Raw genomic sequence first — 19985 nt, forward strand, 5'->3', positions numbered from 1 at the left:
CTTTCTTCCCCTTTTAGATTTAAATAAATTCTAAAAACATTTTTGTACATATCATGCCTTTTATAGTAAAATATTTATTGTATTTTTCATGCTTCATCTCAAAATAAAAAGGTTAGGAAATTCTTCTGGTTAGATCATCTGCATAGATGAACAAATAAACCTTGATATCATAAATCTATTTGTTCATTTCCTTGCTAACTAGAAACAAATCTGATTTTATTCTACCCATTTTTAATGAAAGTAGCATATATAGAGGCTTCCTACATTTCTTTGGGAATAACCAAATGTAATCCTTATCCACCTTCACCAGATGGTAATCTAACAAGATAGATTATATTAACACTATAGTGTGTGGTAAGTGATCTGGAGTAATTTCTTTTTATATCCTCTTTGGCTATTCAAAAACTTACAGGCAGAATGACTAAACAGAAAAGCAATCTATATAAAATTTATTGTAGGAATGAGGTCGCTTTATTTTTGTCAAATAGAGGAAAAAAACATAGAAACATCTGCATAGAAAGCAGGTGTCTTTTCATTCTTCTGGAATCTTGATGTGTTTTTTCTCTTCCACTTTTATTTCTAATTCAGAAACTGCAACTCGGAATAGGTATGATAGAGAGGTTTTTTTTTTTATGGTGTCATCCTGCAATGCCACATACTAGAATATGTAGCAGAATGTGACAATTCTGGACACCAACATGATCCCAGCCACTTACCTGAACAGGATTTGGTGTAGAAATGAGGCTTCCCTGGTCAAACTGAGCAAGAAAACTAAAGAGAAATAATTTGCATCTAAACCATAAGATTTAATATTTCTGCAAAATTCACACACACAAATCTATTTACAGACTCCTGGAGTACTTGAAAATATTTACACTACAGCTTTCTTAAAAATTATGAAAATATATCATCTCCGGCACTTCATTTCCTAGGATTATGTAAGAAATATGGCAAGTTGCAAACAGTCATTGAGAAATTCCTTAAGCAGTCTAAGAGGTATTTGCTTTATCTGGATACTAAAATCCTTCCAACTCGTTAACAGCTGGTGACATGTAACTCTCATGGAAAACTGCAGCTAAGTTTCCAACTCATAACTCATCTGAAGAGATATCTGAGAGTGGTCATGACCTGAATGGCGAGGTGTTTAAACCTTCCTCTGCAATTACCAGAAGCATTTTCAGCTTATGCAACAGAAAAGTATTCCTTCAAAGCCATAATGTTAAGAAGATTTTAAAAGACTCCTTGAAATGGGACTTGAGAAAATATTTTGGCAGACAACACAGAGTTAATCTGTTTTGCCTTTCTATTATGCAAAACATGACCCTTATTTAGCTACCGCAAGTTACTGCTGCAGGGAAAGAGGAAAAAAGAATATTTGAAATAAGTGTAGGGAAAACAATACACTAGCATGAATTCTGGGCATCTGAGTTATGAAAACTTGTTCCTAATTGGCTGAAGAGCTGTCACCCTTAATGTCATTGGGGCTGCCTTTAAGTCTACAGCTGCTGGAGTCAAAACCAAGGATTTTTACCTAGCAGCAATTAGTGATTATACACAGTAATATTTTTTTTTACCCCATTCTTCCCCATTTGGTGATAGAAACTTGTATATGGAGCAGCACAATACCGTATGTAGTAGCTAGCTATAACTGACAACCATTGCCATTAGAGTAACACTGCCATAATCTCCCACTTTGCTGATGTCCCTTCACTTTAAGGATGCTTGGAAACTTCTTATGCCAGTCAGGAAAACCTACATCAAGTGAGATTAATGAATAACAGGAGACTTAGTTATACCAGATACTGTGAGATCTCACCCATAGTACTGTTCTGAGATTAGCTGTCAGTGGTCCTTCCAGAAGAACCTTGAGACTAAAGCAATAGAGGTGAAGTTAACATACTTAAAAGAGGATGAGGCAGAGCTGTACATCAAATGTCCTAAGCATGATCTACATTTTCAGTACAACCATCCTAACGGGGTGTGAGAAACATGGAGCGATAGTAAGGAAGAGAAGGAAGTAGAAAAGAGGCAAAGAGAATTTTTATGAAAGGAGGCTTAAAAATTGTGGCAAGAGAGAAATGCACAGTAAATGGAGATGTGCTGAACAATGAATAGGGCGGTAAGGGTGTTTACATAGTATGAAGACATATACACACAACGTGCATTAGATGAGGTACATCTTAAAGTGTAGTACACCAAAAGATTCAAAATAATTGGATAAGATGATGTGATGTAAAAACAATCCTATCTGAAACAAAACAAATTGACTTGGCTTTTACAGCAAATCTGAATTGTTGTTTCCTTGCTAAAGTTACAGTGGCAGGGAAATAAATTACATCATAAAAAAAAGTATTAGGCTAATGCAGGGTAGTGTCTTCACTGGGATATCCCTCAGAGAAGCAACAGTGCGATGAAATGCTAACATGAAACCCAAACTAGGCAGTTCCGTATTTCACTGTTTTAATTTTAAACATGTTTTACGGTATCTTCATCATAAAAAGGAATGATGTGATAAAAGAGCAGTGTCACAGAAGCTCACAAACTTGCCATTACAAAACCTATTTTCAAGAAACCACAGTGTCAGGTTCCAAGGTGTGAAAGGAGAAACAAACAAAAAAATTTGTCACAGCAGTTATCAGATTTATGTGACTTAAATTTTTCCTACTTGAATTATTCATCCTACTTGAGTTATACACCCTGCTTTAATACAGCTTTATACACTCGTATTACACTGCATCTCTTTATTGGAGGTAGATATTTTAGTTCCAATTTGTGGTGTACTTGATTATTTGATTAAAGATTACTTTGCTTTAATTACTGCACATTTTTCTAGGATGATGCCAGGCTATTTGCATAGCTGTAGCACAGTATGTCTCTGTACTCTCTAGCCTCTTAAGGTGGAAAGAGAACATCTATTACAAATAGCCGTACCGGTTTTCTTCCTATGGAAAAGAATCTAGAGATTAATTCCTAAACGTGTTTTGCTGAATCTGCACCAGCTAGAAAAATGTCATGGATATGCTGGCATTTCTGTAATCCTCTCTGCTACCTTTGCTGCTGATGCTCTGGTGTAGGTCAGTACACTATTGTGTTCTTGAAATATTTATCTTACATTTAATATTTTTGTATATGTTTCTGCCTCTGAGATAGTAGCTTTAACTTAGCTGCTGAATTAAAATTAGTAGGGCTTTTTGCCTGGGGTCAGTAATCACCTTAATTTCAGATAAATAATAAACATAAATCAAATAAACTTGCTGGTTTGGCTATAGAATTTACCAATTATTATTTTTGACCAAAATGTATTGTATTGTCTGAAGGCTGAAAATGAGAGAGTCATCACATTAGCAAATTACTCATGCTAATGTTTTCCTCTGTAATCCAGTTACACAAGAGATAAATGAGATTTAGAAATTCACTGCATAACCATGTCCTCTCATGCAAAAGCAATAACTTTCTTCCCTAGGCAGTACAGGACTAGCTTTTAAATTTTAATAAACACTCTAGAATATTGTTTTGTGGGGCTTGGAAAAGTAATTAAGAATGAAGAATCTTTTTACTGTTGGGCTAACTGAACAAAATATGTCAGGATCCCTAATCTTGTGCTAGGAGCAAAGTATCAGCTTCACAAAATCACTGTCTCTGACAAATTTGGTATTAATTGTTCCTCTTGGCAGGTAGTAGAAGAACACTTAACATCAGAATCATTGTGTGGTTGTGTATGTACTACACAAAAACACAGTAAGCAGTACTCTGTGTATTTTAATTTACATAAGACGACTATATTCAACTACACTCTTACACAAGGCAGTATCCCGAGTTAAAATAGATTAGCAAGATGATGAGCAAAGCAAATACTTTTAGCTTGTGCTGTTTACTATCAGTGTGTATTCATAGGTAACAGTCACCACGCTAAAAGGTATTTTATCAGAATAAGAGCACACACAATCACACATAATAAAAAGCAACCCTAAGCCTATTCCAAATTAAAATGTTTGAATGAAAAAATACATTAATATGTTTTAATCCTGTCCCTTAACAAATTTCATTGCATTTCCCTAGTTCTTGTATAAAATAAAGTTCTTGTATAAGATAAAATAATGGATAATGTTTTTTTATTTACCTTTTCCATACAACTTATTTTATATCCTTCTATCTGAATCTTATATTTTTTTTTCTTTTAAGCTGAAGTGTCTTGTAGTCTATTTAGGCTATATGAAGGCCATACTACACATCTGATTATACCTCTTCTTTACTGTATCCTGCTTAGTTCTGATGTAGTCTTTTTGAGACAGGACAAACATAATGGTTTTATATGTTGATATAATGAAGATAATTTCCTTTCCTAATAGTTCTCAATAATTTTACTTACCATTTTGATTATCATATAAGCATTAAATGGACATTTTCATAGAAACTCAAGATTATGGAGATGTGAAAACAGTTTTGGAACTGTAAAACAGAAATCCAAAATCTCCCTCCTGTGTTGTGACAGAAAATTATTAGTTTCTTTTGTCAGTGTTGAATTCCACCTTCTGTTTTACTATCTGCTACAATAATGCTATGATGTACACTCTCACACTCAGTCCTAGTTCAAGCTATTCTGAAACCTACTGCTTTGCTAGCAAACTTTGTTACTTCACTTTTTACTGTCTTCAGAGACTGTTTGCTGTACAGTGCAGGTCCTAGGAGAGACCCCTACACCTGCTGTCCTGACAGCCTGTCACCACTGTGAAAACTGGCCATTCTTCCATTTTCCTTTTCCTCCTTTAACTGATTGTCCATTCAAAAGAGAATTGTCCTTACTCAAGAACAGTTTAGGTTTTTCTAAAATAGCCATTTCACATATGCTCTTTTGACTTCTTGAGAGAACTCTTACAGATATGAGACATGACTTGCTTCTCCAGAAGCTGTGCTGAATCTTCACTACTCTGTGCAGACAGATGTCTACCTATTTTCCAGGCATGGAAATCAGACTTAGTTTTTCAAATCCCTCTTTAAGCCCCTTAATAGTTCCTAGCACCACATTTGGTACCTTCCACTCATCTAGTACCAAGGTCAACTGAAACACTACCTCATACCTCAGCATTTTAATTTAATGAGTGTTGGATCTGAGGTTCCTTCAAACTCTTTAATTTGGTCCAGACAGGTTTCACTTATCGTTTTGTTTAAAAAATATATATATTTTTTCTTGTGGGACTGTAGCTTGAGTTAACTCCTTGGATTTGGCCTGTAAAAAAAGGCCCTGGTAGCTGAAATCCAACCACTTTTTCACCCCAAATAGTTATGTTTATTCAAAAAAATCAAACCTGGCTAGACCCAAGAGGCCCATATAAAGTCAGCCAGCTGCATCGTTTGTGTTAAGAATAACTTTCAAAGTTAAGAAATTGTAAGGATTTTGTAAATTACAGCCAGTAAGAGAACCAGTAGAAGACTGTTCTTCATTGTGTATTTGACAACACTATACCCATTTGGTTTTGACAAAAAAAAACAAACAGTGCTGTGTACATTTGGTTCCATGTCAAGTCCTACTGCCATTCCTACTGTCATGTATTTCTCCTTTCAGATTTCTTCCTATTATTCCTAGTTGTACCAACCTCTTGGTGCCCAGCTCTCACTCTGACATTTATATGTTTTTCAATCCATATAGACAGTTCTGAGCCTTCCCAGATAATTACCTAAATATATTGTTTTATTCTGTGAGCACAGCTCATTTCCACTAACTGCTCTCTTTTGAACCTAATTAGGTCTGAAGCTGTGTTGCAGAACAGGAGTTAGAATTTCAAATCCATTCTGCTTTATTGGTTATCACAATGCATATCCATAAGCATAAACATACCTGAAGGATGTATGATGTGCAAGTGCTTTCTTAACCATTTGTGTTAATTCTGAGGAGTGATTTCCTTCCTATATAATAGTTGCTATTAGTAGAGACATGAACAAAATGGAAACCCCTGTCAGAACACCTCTAGCTATGCTATTGCCTTACAGAGCACCAGTGCCCCCACGCAGGTGCAGTCATGTGCCCTACTGCTCAAGAGCCTAGGATAACATTTGTGCACAATTTTAACAGCTGTCTGTACTTTTAGTTGCACTCCCTCATCACTATCATGCTTCAGCTGAGATTTCTCTGTGATCCTTTTTGCAGACAGAAAAAATCTGATGTGTAAGCAATGTTGTACCTATCTTTAAGGGAAGACAAGAAGGGGAAAACATTTTATGTCCGAAAGAGGTTCCAGTGTATCTCAAAGGTAGAAACAAGTCATTTTTATTGCAACAAGCTGTGCACTGAGGAGTACAGGCAAAGCTTTAATACTGTATTGTATCTCTCAGCACACTCTGGATTCGGGAATCTAATCAGCATGCTGTTCTTACCAACTTGTATTCACATTCAATTCTGCATTTCTCTCTAATGCATGAAAAACAGTCTTAGGCATATTTTGATAGCAAACTGATGTAAACCTACGACAGAGCAGAAGGACTGAATGAATAATTATACTGCTAATCCCACCTGCTGTCACACAAGTAATACATGTAAAGAAATGTGCAGATATACCAGTTAACCTTAGCATCTGCCATCAGACCAAGACTGCAATTGCATCGGAAATGGCATGGCAGACAGATTTGACTTGCTATCAGTACTACCCCATCACTGATTTCTGGAGGCTCAGCTCTCGCGTGCAGACAAAACCTGCAGCCTCTATGTATTTGAGACTTCGGAGAGTGGGGCATTACAGCCCTCTGGGGAATGCAACACGCTTCCCATGGTACATTTGGATAGCTCTGTAAGTCAGGGTCTGGGTGACAGAATAATAGTTTAATTTCTTGCTCTTCGTCAGTGTGTTCACAGCCCCATGACAATGATGTAGTGGGGTCAATCAGCGCAAATGCCGAGACAGTATCTTGCTGCTGTGCAACATCACTAAAGGACCATTGCATGTTCTTTTCCATTACAAATTTCCACTATGACAATATGCTTGAAAGCAAGGGTTTACAGGAAACATGATCTAATCAGAATTGTATAGTCAGAGATAGGCTTGTTGTGGATAAGTCATCAAAAATTGCTTTCTCCTTAGCTATTACTTCAGCTTCTACTTAAATCTGGTGAGTCCAAGCATTCATGCACTCTTTTGAGACCATAGCACTCTTGGTCTTTTTATATTCCTAATGAGTTTAGCCTAGTATCGTCAATTTCTGTAATTTTCTTTTACAGTGGAGAAGGATGTAAGACCTATTTCATACTTAAGTGGGAAGAGCATGTGAGTATTATGTCCCAGTTATCTAAACTGAGGACCTGTCCATGGTGTCTGCCTTCTGAGCCTATCACTGAGGAAGGCCTTCAGACAGAGGCTGATGTGAATCTGAGTTTCAACTCAATAGGGAACTGGAACATGATGCACATTCACACATGGCCTCAAGAGCTCAAATGTGCTTCTCCACTTTGGACTTAGCCTCTGAGCCTGAAGTTGAGGTATCTCCCAGGGAAGCAGTGCAAACACAAAGTTAGTCATGGTTGGTTGAAATTCATTGTGTACTCTTACAGTACAATAAAGAGCAAAAGACTGCTAGTATCAGGCCTGAAGGAACTCTTGCCACCTAGGTGCATGAGAAATAGCACTTTCTCTTGGGCACTTTGCAGCCTTTGTCCCTGACTTACCATAGGTACATAAACATGAGAATAATAATTAGGCTAATTGATTTTCTAATGCTGAACATTTTGAGCTCACTCTCAAGATTTGTAATAGGGATCTTAGACATTCCTTAAGTCTAAATGAGAGAACTAATAACAGACAGTCCTGAAACATGATGTTAATATGTTTGCTATTCTGCACAACTATTTTTAATATCACAATTTTTTTTTTCAATACTAGCAACTCAGGTTTCCATATCCCTTCCATGCTTCCTGCTTGAAAACAGAGAAGGGAAAGTCATAGAATGTTAGAAACCACACATTTAATTTGCCTTTAAGTGTGCGAGGCTACAGGAGGAAGAAATAAAGAAGTTACCCTGAAAAGAGAACAAAACCAAGTGATAGCTGCACTGTAAAAACATAAAGTCCCTGCTTATTTACAGTCAATCCCAGGCCTTTCAAATGACAAACCAGTTGAATTTCTAGGTAGGCTAACTGCTCTATCTGGTATTTAGAAAATGGAAGAAAACAGAAGGTAAGGCATATGTTGTGTTAAGAGAAATTTTCAGATTGAAGGTGTGATGCCACTTAGACACTGACAGCTGCGGTGGTCATATCTTAAAATGTCTCCGCAAATACTAAAATCATAGATTCAAAATTCTGTTGTGGTATGTAACAGCACTTCTCAAAAAGCATACAATGTTTTGAAAGACCTCATGGTTGTTTGACAAATTATTTTTCTCATCTGTAGCTGCTGCAAATTATAAAGCTATGTCTCTGCTTTCTATGTCTAGTTAACATATTTATCATACATACAATTTTCAACACTACACAGTATTGTCCCAATATTACCAGAACAAAGAAATGGAAGTAATTTAAAAACACAAAGGAGTCCACCTGATCTCATAGATTTGACCATCTACATTCAACTCAGTCTCAATTGTTTTCCTTTACTACAGTCCACCATCAATTTCATCTCTGGAAATAGACCAAAATATGTTCTGAATTATTCATGCCAGTAGCTCTTAGAATTTACCCGTGTTTAACCCTTCCATTAAACAGTTCTGCTTAAATTCTTTTTCACTTTTCAAATTGATAGAATAACTGCTTTCTGCTCTATTTTGCTAATGAAACTAAATCCTCTGTTTGGGTTTTGTAATTTTGTTGTGCACCAGGCTGATAGGTTTACTGGGGTATGTTTTGAGTCTCGTTACATTCATAAAATCCTTCTGAATCTGCTGGCTACTGCATGCATCTGCTCCATTGATATTTCTGTCCCAATTCTCCATACTACTTTTCAACAGCTTGCTGGATGATCTTTTCAATTAGAGCATAGTCTTGAGATTTTATTTTCCCAAGAAGAATTATGTAACGTTTAGACTGAGTCATATTTGCCATCTGCTGATCCGACCACATCAACAATACAAATTCTTAAAAAATACAGTTTTCTTTAGTATCTGCTTCTAATCTGACTTTTCACCAACATGCACATTTATGCACATACCCCTGCCTTACGATTAGCTCTTCACAGCATACTGGCACCTCTTCAGAGGCTCTCAGCAAACTTGAAGAAATCCATTCCTGCAGAGCATTCCGAGGATACATGTGAGGTGCTTATCAGGCAATGCATGTGATCGCATACAAAATCAAATGCAAGGCAGAAATAGAGGGAAATTATGGCTACCTTAACAGAGGACACCAAGAAGCTTCAAAAGCAGGGGTATTCTTAGTTTATGGCTAACTTTGGAACTAGTTAATGCTTGAGTGGGTGGTAACAAGATACATAACTTCTTATTCCAGCTTTAAATTACTGTTTCCCACTGTGACTCTGCTGTGACTAAGGACTTAAACTGTAAATCCTAATTCATGTGATTATACATTATTTTGTTTAAACCATAATGAAACACGTTCACAGTTTCAGACCTTAAAATTGCTATTTATAACACACTCTTTCGATCAGAAAGGCCACAGTTACAGTCTCTCCACCAAGTAATTTTATGCCAGTGCTCAGTTCTGTGTCCTGTTGACAACATTGGAGGAGACATCATTCCACATCCTGAAAATGCCAAACTATGTAAATTACATTTTCTAGCTAAAAAATAGATACTGTTTTGCTGCTGTGGACAACTATACTGGAACAATAAGTCTCCCTGATGGCATTTTTTTTCCTTTGTAAAAGAAAATCAGACCCCTGAAAGAAATTTCTGTTCCAAGATTAAAACTCTTTATCTAATAAAAATATAAAAAACACCTGTAAAACTGGCACTGACAGGAGCTAAACCAAAACATTTGTGAAATCAACAAGGATCTTTCCATTGACTTGAATGTACAATAGGTCTGGAGTAATTAATGCTCTCTCTGGGAACATTAAAATCCTGCTTACCATGATGTTGTTTTGCTCTTGCTGCACTTCACATTTTGAGAGCACAGTTCATGAAAGAATGGCACTGATCTCAGTGGGGGAATGGTAAGGGGTCTTAACTTACTTTCCTGTTGTACCTATGGCTCTGCCTGCACAAATGACAAAACTAAACCAGGAACCTGGAGCTGTAATTGGGCTTTTCAAATATACACTGTATTAAATGGGGCATTAAACAAGGATGTGCCTACGAATTGGAGAGCACTGAGTATTTTCCTCATAGCCTGTAAGAACATGAGGAATGATTAAAGTCATACAATTCTAAAGGTGACATGTTTTGAAACCCGTAACATAACCAAGAGTAGCAGAAGGGATGAGTGGATCTGACAGCACGCACATTCGGTTATACCTCCCATCCTTCGACACGTTACAAAGCCACGATCCCAGTCTGACGGGTGTGAGCAGTGCCGCCTGCCCGATTCACCGAGCCAGCACGTCGGTGCTGCTCCCGACCTCAGCAGGGCCCGCGCTTCCCTTTTTGTCTGCACCGGTTCGCTCCGCGGAGCAGGCTCGTACCTGTGCCGGGGTGTCCTGCTGCACCCCGGGATGTGGCCGACACCCCGCTTGGGGGCTCTCCTCACACACGGCACCTCAACCCCACCGTCCCCCCCTCAGCACGCACCTCCGGCCTGCCCGCGCCCCACAGCCTCGCCCCCTGCTGTGCCCAGCGCTGCGCCTGTCCCCGCAGCCGCGGGAGAGCACCGGCCCTCTCCCCGGCACCCAGGGCCTTCCCTTTCCCGTCCGCAGCTCAAGGAAGCGCCAGCTCCCCGGCGCTGCCCCGAAGCACCTGCGGCACCCGGCCCTGCTGCCGCTGCCACCGCGGGGGGGGGCGACTGCCCTCTCCCGTCGGCCGCAGCGCCGGTAGCGGTGCCGCACCGCAGTAGAGCGCCTGGCGCTGCCGTTGCTGAGGGCCGCGTTTGTAGGGCGGAGGAGCGCAGCCCGCGCGGCAGCGGCGAGGGGCTGGGGCAGGCGGAGGGGGGCATGGAGCCCGGGCAGCCATTGAGAGCGCGCCAGGCGCGTCTCCCCAGCAACCGGCCTGGCAAGTCAGCGCTGCGCCTCCACCCCCCGTCCCTCCCTTCTTCCGTCCGTCCGTCCGTGAGGGTCGTTATCACCCTCAGCCTGGCCTGGCACGGGGGCTGGGGGTCTCCACTCCCCCCGCCCCATCCTCTCCGGGTCGGGGCCGTGCGTGCATGGGAGTGGGGCGGGGGGGAGGGTGTCTTTATTGGCCTCGTCCTCTCCTCCTTCTCTTCCATACTCCACCCAGAAATGATCCAGTGAAACTAGGAGGAGGTGATTCTCCTCCTCCCTGCTGCTGCTGCTCCTGCTGGTCTGGAAGGGACTGCAGGAATCTCTGCTCTGAGGCAGGGTCTGGGGAGGGCAGAGTGTTCTGAGAAGAGAGGGGCCGCCGTGGCCCGGGGTGCAGCTCTCCTGGTGCGCGGCGGGGTGCGAGGGGGCTGCTTGGTTCCTGACCATGGGAAAGGACCAGGAGCTGCTGGAAGCTGCTCGCACTGGGAATGTGGCTCTGGTGGAGAAACTCCTCTCTGGGAGGAAAGGAGGGATCCTGGGCAGTGGATCTGGAGCTATTCCCTTATCCAGCTTACTGAGGTAGGGACATCGTTCCCCATCAGATGCCGGCGATATTAACCTCTTCTTTCCTATCACCATCATCGCCCCTCTCATCTTCATTTTCATTCCTGCATCCTTCATAGTAACAATAAATCGTTCACTGTCTCGCCAAGTACAAGCGTGCCTGTGTTTAAAGTCACAGGCAATCATTTTATTAATATAGTGATACTGAATTTCTTGCCTTCGATGTGTCTGTTCATTCTGTTTCTAGCTGCGGTGCAGAACTTGTATTTTTATTGCTGGGTTAATATGCACAATGTGCTAATTACCCTTCCGGTGATATTTCATCCTCAATTTGCTACTTGTAATCACAGATGGAAGCGTTAATCACAGACGAGACATTGCATTGTTGAATTCTGTGTAAAAAGCCAGAGCTTCACCCCATACCCTCACTGGTAGTTGCTACCCTCACTTGCAGAAGACATGAGCCTGCCAACAAAGGGAAATTTTATTTTCTTAATGAGAGATCATAGAGGTGTAAAACTTACGGAGCAGGTTAGATAAGAGCAGCATTACTTTCAAGGTACCTGGATTTGGTGGAGTGTAACTGGGTTACTGGCCATGTTGGATGGAAGACTTAACTTTAGTCATTAGTCATATCAGGTAATTCCCAGCATGGCTTTGATGTTAAGTTTCATCATGCTCTTATTTAAGAGCATTAGCACAAGCTTTTATGGCATTTGACAGTATTTAAACAGGAGGTCTGCAGCACACAGTCCAGTGCCAGTGTTCAGTACTGCCCTAGGCATAGCAAAAGACAAAATGAACTGTAACACTGTTGACCTAGAACTTGAATAAACAGATATTTTGGTTTGTTTGGTTTGTTTTATTTATATTTAATTTTTTAATTATTTTTTCTGTAAAGGAAAGTCCTAGAGAAATAGAAATTGCTTAAATGAAGATATATTTGTGATTCTATTGCCAGTACCTCCTTGTCTGGTATACTTATATATTGTTCCAGTGTTCCCCATCAGAGGAAATTTAGTGCAACTGTCCAAGTTATACCAGTCTAAACTCTTATTATAAAGCCATACTGGTTTTAGTGCTGTATACAACCACAGTTCAGGTTTACCCAAGTTCTGTAATGCCCCAGTTCAATTAGTTATTGTACCGTTGTTGAATTACTAGTCCATTGACCAAAATCAGAACACACCATGCAATTGTTTTTGTGCTGTACTTCAATGGGCTGATTAGCAAGGAGTATGCCAAATAATTGGTTGAATTTAAAATGTGAGTTGTCTTAAATTGTGATACCTATTTTTTGTAAGTACAGAAGTAAGTTCACTTCAGTACAATGACTAGCCATTTATAATCCAGTTCTACTGCATGATTTGTGTAGTGACTTTCTTCAGGGCTAGTGCCTATGCTATATTCTTGCACTGTTATTTTCATGTTGTATATCATAAGTTCCATACATCCAGAGGGACTGTATTTGCTTGTGTTTTTTATTAAGCAGCAGTGTTTTACTTTGTGTATATACAACATATTAGCCACGTGTCTTTACAGATGGGTCATGACAGTCATGGTTTGTTACTTACACTTTTAAGTATTTTAGGCTGTAAACTCTACTGTAGTCTTTATTTTTTGTATTTTTCCGGAAGTGCACTTAGCTTAAAAGGAAGTAAGGCAAGGTAAAACATGCACTGTTTTATTTATGATATTTCTTACAAATGTTATCTAGAATGTCTCTGGCTTCTGTAAATGTAAATTCAAAAATTACAAGTAAAAATTTAGCATACCACTGCTAAGATATTTCTAAAGAAGTTATTTGAATACATTTAAAAAGAATTCAGTAATAGATTGATGCATAACCATTCAGTCTAACACACTATTGAACATAATGTGTTTCAGAGGGAATCTTATTATTTCATTGACTTCACCAAGAGCTCAAAGTAAAAGCTACTATGCATTATAAAAAGTATTTTGAAGAAAAAATTCTATGAGCTAGGTATGTTAACATACCTTTTTTTGGAGATGTTGCATGATCTGACTGGTGCCAGTAATTATGGATTAAGGCCAGAATGACACGCAAGATTAAGGTGGGATCTATCTTGGTACAGAGCACATGGAAAAGAAGAAAGTACTGAAAGGGAGTCATGCTAACATCGTGATCCTATTTAGGAAATCAACACTTACTGACAACAGCAATCTTGTAAGGAGCCATCACTGTAAAGTGTAAAAGTTTGAATTTGAGATTTGGAAGATGTGAAGGATTTTTTTAATAGAAACTGATTGGGGTCACTTACAAGTAGAGCTATACTAATATTTTTTGCATACAGTTTATTAGACTAAAACCTGCTTTTAAAAGTTACAATAAAGAGAAAGCATAGAAAAAAATGCACTTATTTTTTGTCTTCTTGTGAAATCTTTAGAAGACATTGTGTTTGACAGTAACTCCTGGTGTTCATTGATCATAATTGTTGCTCAGTTCCTAAAATGGTGTCCCAGAACTGTACCTGTCCCATTGTGGTGAGAAAGGTCTATTTTACTTTTTCTTTCTCCTTTTGGCAATGCTGTTCCTAACAATTAGGCTGGAAAAGTCCTTCAGCATACAAATGGACTAATAGTGTGCCTGATAGGCCGGTCTAAGTAGCAGTGCACATTCCTTTGGATTTCTTCTAAGTGCTGAAGACAACTCAGTTTATGTGGCTGTGCACTCTATGGCTTGATACTTCTGTTTTGGTGGAAATTTGCTTCACAGTAATTATGCACCTCATGAATAACATATAATATTCATGAATTGACAAATACACATCGATTGTTATCTAAAACAAGGAGCAAACTATCTGAGCTCTGATTTTCTGTTTACATTTTTATATAATTTTTCTTCTGCCTTTTACTGTATTTTATGGTACTTGGGGGAAAAATATGGCAAGCTTTTGTATGGTTGTTTTATAGCTGAAATTATTCATTGATGTTAATTGAGGACTAAATTACCTAGTTTTTAAAGGGCTGACTTCTAATTTATAGGTCATTGTATTAAATCATGACTACAGTTAAGGAAAACAACATTATTCCAGAAGGCTGTTTAAGCACACATATAAATATGTGAATGAATTCCCGTGAGGATTTAAAACATGCTTAACGCAGAGTACAGTCAAAGCACATAAATATGATACATCCTTAAGTAAAAGGTCATATGCACCCAGATATCTGTACGAGATACTATGTAAGACCTTATGCCCAAATAGATTATCTGGAGCAATGACAACTAGTGAGTGATGTTTGGCTGTGTGCACCGTGTAACTTGCTTCACTTCAGAAGAAGCACTGAAAGTCTCTGGGTCAGTTTGTGTCCCTCTACCTCAATCTCCATACTTTGCTCTGGAATATAAAGATTGTGGGTAAATATATGGCAGGTGAACTCCTCAGATGCAAAAGTTAGCATAAGGTGTTGCAACATACTAGAGCAAGTATAATGCTCAGTGAACACCTGGCATAGAGTAATTTAATTGCTTAAACCTGGGTATTGGAATTTCAGATGTCCGTGAGTTTCCAAGGCATCTGCATGGGCTGAGGGACTTTAACAAAGAGCCACAACCTGGGGAGATAACATCTGAATTCAAGGTGGGATACACTAGGAAATCTAAATCTGTGTTACTTGAGTGTGTAGGCTACAGTCTCCAACCCAAAACATTAGTGCAGCACGAGGACTGTTCTTTTACTATGAAACAAGGATATTTTGATACCTCCTAACAGTCCAGAGTTCAAAAGGTCAAAGTGTAAAGGGAAGTTTCTTTTCTCTGTTTCTTTTGGGATTCCACTTCCTGGAGTTGTCGTATGTTAGAATGTCAACTGTATTTCATATTGAAAGAATGTATGTCTTTCAGGTGTGTAATAGAGTGCAAAGAGAATTTTCATGGATTTAAAAATAATTTAATTGGCTTTTATATTATTCCAGTGTAAACACGAAAATTTGAGTGAAATCCCACAGTTCCTCTAACAAAATGTATTATTCAATTCCTTGTGTATTCCAAATCCTTAAATGTAAATTAAATGTTTTAAAACATTACAAAAGTGTTTCTAACAAAACTGGTATTTTTAATTTCCTTAATTTGATTACCTGTATATGAGTGACATGTTTTTATTGACTAACCAGGTTTCCATTACTAGACAGAGACAGGCTTTGTTTCTTTCAAATTGTTTTAGGAAGAATAACTTTGAAGGTTTTTGTCTCAGAGATTTATATCTCATAGACCTTATATCATTTTGCCACATGCAGTCAGTGCTGCCTTTTTGTCCTACTAATATGTGACAACCTAAAGAAAAATTGATAGTTCTTGATTAAATGCTAATTTTTAGTCTTTTTAAACTTTACATGTTAAAAGAGCTTTGGATTTTTAACAGGACTAGGGGATAGAATATGAATTGTGAACTAGCACAGAGTGGTAGGGAAGGATGAGTTGGCCCTTTCTTGCTCTTTGTTGGCTGCTGCCATAACACAGCATGGGAGGGCGGAGCAGCCTGCATGGAGCTGGTTTTTTCCCCTTCTACACTTGGCAGACTGTGGCAGGGAATGGCTCCATTTTTTGCTTATCCTTACTTAGCGCAGCTACACAGTGTATAGGCCTGGACCAAGATATTTCTCTTCTAAAGCAGAAGAAAACCCGCAAGCAGATTGTCAGCCTGTGAGTTGCAATCTGTTTTCTCATCTGTTCCTCAGAGCAGTGTCTTGCTTGCAGCAAAGCCACAGTTCAGCCTGATGGCCTCATTGCATGCTGAGAACCACACAAATCTACTTCTATCCTTGTGCAGAGCCCTGTGATTCATTCATCTTCCTGTGCAAAATCAGATCACACTTCTGCTTGTAGGGCAGAAAGTATTTAAAATACTGAAATACTTTATGAAGATTTAGTTAAAATTCTAAAGATGTTTTCACATTATAAGTAACAAATGGTTCACCTTAACAAAAATAAAGGCACTAGTTCTGTTTTTCAATACCAATAGCATTATTTCTTTTCAAATAATGTTTATTAAAGTAAGAGAAACTTTCTTAAGTTGATTTAGAGATTGTTTTATATGAGGATTGCAGTAGCAGGGTTCTGGGCTTGCATACTTCTGAAGTAACTTATGTGTTAGAGGGTACTTATTTCAGACAACTGGGGCAGATAATAAAATGGCAACTGTTTGTTGCATATAGGTCAAGGGGGCATCCAATTATGCTTATTTCTAATTTTAGTTACTCTGCTTTTAATGAATGTATGGAGGATTTTGTACTGATGTCCCAGGCAAAGACCAGTATTCCCGGATTACCCAATTACCATCTTTGTCTGCTTAGGGAAGGAATATTAAGTCTTTTGGGGACATACTTAATTTTTCTTCCTTTTGTCTTTCAGTATGAAATATAAATCACAGCAATACTTTATGCTGTTTGCTGTTAGAGCTGATTAATTGCTTCTTTGATTCTGCATGTTTGCCCAGTCAAATGTATGAGCTTCTCTGAAAACGTCACCTTCATTTTGTTATTGTCCATCTTTCTTACACTGATCTTTATTTTTATTTCTCATAAATGCTTTCAATTAAAGTTTAGACAAAATTTTATCTATGGAATTCCTTAGAGTCCTTCACAAATTTGAAACAATTGCAGTATAAAAAAGTAGCAATGTGGGCAGTATCAAGGACATCTGATAGAAATATCATTGTTATGGGCAAGGCATTTCGTGAAGTTTATGTAATAAATCTTCCCTAGGAGCTCAGAATGATCCTGGATTCACAGCTCTGTAGCTAATCTCTATAGATAAATTTCTCACTTCTCCTTATTTCAGATCTTGTTTTCTGAGTATTGTTGAATTGCGTGTTCTATTATTTTTAAAATGTCAGACCAAATGTAAAAAGTAACCAGCAAGAACTGTAGATCTCGTGCAATATCTACTGAGGTCATATTATGTGCCCACAGATAGGATCAATACCAATGCTACTGGTATGTAGCAGTGCTGGGAGGACTGATGAAGGATATGATGGAGACAGAAACACTGATAAGAGCAATTTTACAAACATGTTAAAAAAAAAACAACAAAACCACCAGAAAGTTGAAGTATCATAACTTAAAATAATTCTTTCAGAATTCTAGAATTCTGAGGCACTAGATGGCTAGTGTCTAAATCTGCAGAGGACCATATAAATGCATTGTGATCACTATCATTTTTTCCCTCTGGTCTGATGTTATGATCTTAGTAGTTTGGTAATTCAGTAGCATTCATGTTGCTTTATACATTTTAAAAATTGATATGTGACAGTGCTGCCTTTAAGTGGTAGTGATGTAGCAGAACTAAGAGGGGAAATAAATGAAATTAAATTAAGAATGATGTAATCTGAAAGGTCTGCTATCCTGTGACTAGTCAATGTTGGAAATACAATGATGAGCAAATACAGATGCTTTTAAGACAAGCATTTTCACAGTTACTGCACTAGTGATCAAGAAGAATGTAACCATGTTTCTAAAAATCTACAGGTATTTGCCTCAGTTTCTGTTTGTATGGGTATTCATGGATGAGCTATTAAGGCACTACTTATAGTTCTAGACAATTTTTTATTGCCCTGACACAGGCACTGTTTTAATTTATGATACTGGTATATAATCCCTAAGGGACAAAACAGTGTGGAGTGCATTTACACTTCCTTTTCTTCAGCAAGGTTAGCTTACTCGCCTGGGGAGGTGACATATGCAAGAGTTCCACAGCTGGAATTCCCTTCTGCTATGGGATTTTTCTGCTGGCACTTCCAATCAGTGTACACATCCTAATCCTTGTTATTACTTTAAGGTAAAATAGTTTGAAAACTCTTAATGTTAAATACACAAGTCAATGAATAGTGTTAATTCCTGCCTACTGATACATTATTTTCATGTACATGGATTCTTTTGGGAAGTAGGGGATGTATTTTGTTTGAACTTTATAGCCTTTGTGGGAAGACTTTTATTACTTTTTTTTCCTGATGACAGTATTTTCAGTTTCTTTCCTTTATATTTAAGAAGTGATATGGAAACTCTTCTGTACTTAAATTAAAATTTATGAATTTCTAATAATGTACATGTATCTAATATAAGAAAGGTTCTGTGTGATTTAGTTCCATGAGATTGTGCTTTTATTAAAATAATTTTACACTGTTTTCTATTTATTGCACATATGTTTTCAGAAGAAGGAAAAAATACTAAAAATGACATAATGAGTGCAATTTGGTTCCAATAGTGGTAGCTATGATTCTAATTGTGTTGATACCCGTCCTAGGTGTCTAAGTTTCCATTATGGAGTTAGGGAGCATACAGAGTGATTCAGATAACCACAAAGTAGAAGGTGAATAATTTTATTTCAAACTGGCCCACATCCCAATTTAAATATTTTTTGTAATTTTGTATTTTTTAGGTAAAAATATTTCAGTGAAGAACAGGAAAACAATTCTAATTAAAGGTATATGTAGAATATGTATAAATTGTCACTTAAATAGCTAGGTTTAAACAAAATTTGGGTAGAATTTCCTTCCTGATTTTATAGCTGATCTAGGTGAATTCAGAATTAGCAGGCATTAGATACTGACTGAGATAAATAAATAGATTAGCTGGTCAAGAGGCAGAATCATGGACGTGTGAAATCAAGAGATACATGAAAAATACATAAAACGCATGATGCTGTATCACGTAAGGTTTGTTGGAAATGCATCAAGTGTGCAAGAATGGAATTGGAAAAACATCAGGTGGAGTTAAAACTGGTAAGGGATGGGAAGGGCAAAAGTAAGTATGTTGACAGCAAAAGAAAATATGGACTCACTGCTCAGTGGGGCAGGTGACAAAGCACACGGAAAAGGCAAGGCACTCACTGCCTTTTCTGCTTTGAATTTTTTTTTTCTTGGTGGTAAATTTTGACTTCCCATGTTCCTGAGCCTACTAGCAAAATCTGTGTGGCAATGAGACTGACCCATAGTAGAGGAAGATCGGGGAAAGCACTTAGGACCAATGTTACTGTGAGGCCACTGTTATCTTTGGAGGATCATGTCATACAAGGTAAGTTTCTGATGGATGGAAAAGGAAAATGTCATGCTCATCTTCAGAAAGGCAAGAGGAAAGTTCTAAATCATAAGGCTCATCAGTCTAACCTAGGTCGTCCTGATGACAGTTACAGAGCATATCCTCATGGAAGTAATCTGTGGATACACAAAAGATAAGAACGTGATTGGGAACAGGCAGCATGGATTTACCAAGTTTAAATCATGCCTAACCAACCTTAATTGCTTTCTCCAATGAGAAAACTGCCTCTGTGGACAAGGCGAGAACTGTGAATGTTGTCTAACTTGGCTTTAGAGCAGTCTGTTTCAGTTGAAA

This window comes from Melopsittacus undulatus, chromosome 5 (assembly GCF_012275295.1).
Source record: "Melopsittacus undulatus isolate bMelUnd1 chromosome 5, bMelUnd1.mat.Z, whole genome shotgun sequence".
Taxonomy (NCBI): domain Eukaryota; kingdom Metazoa; phylum Chordata; class Aves; order Psittaciformes; family Psittaculidae; genus Melopsittacus; species Melopsittacus undulatus.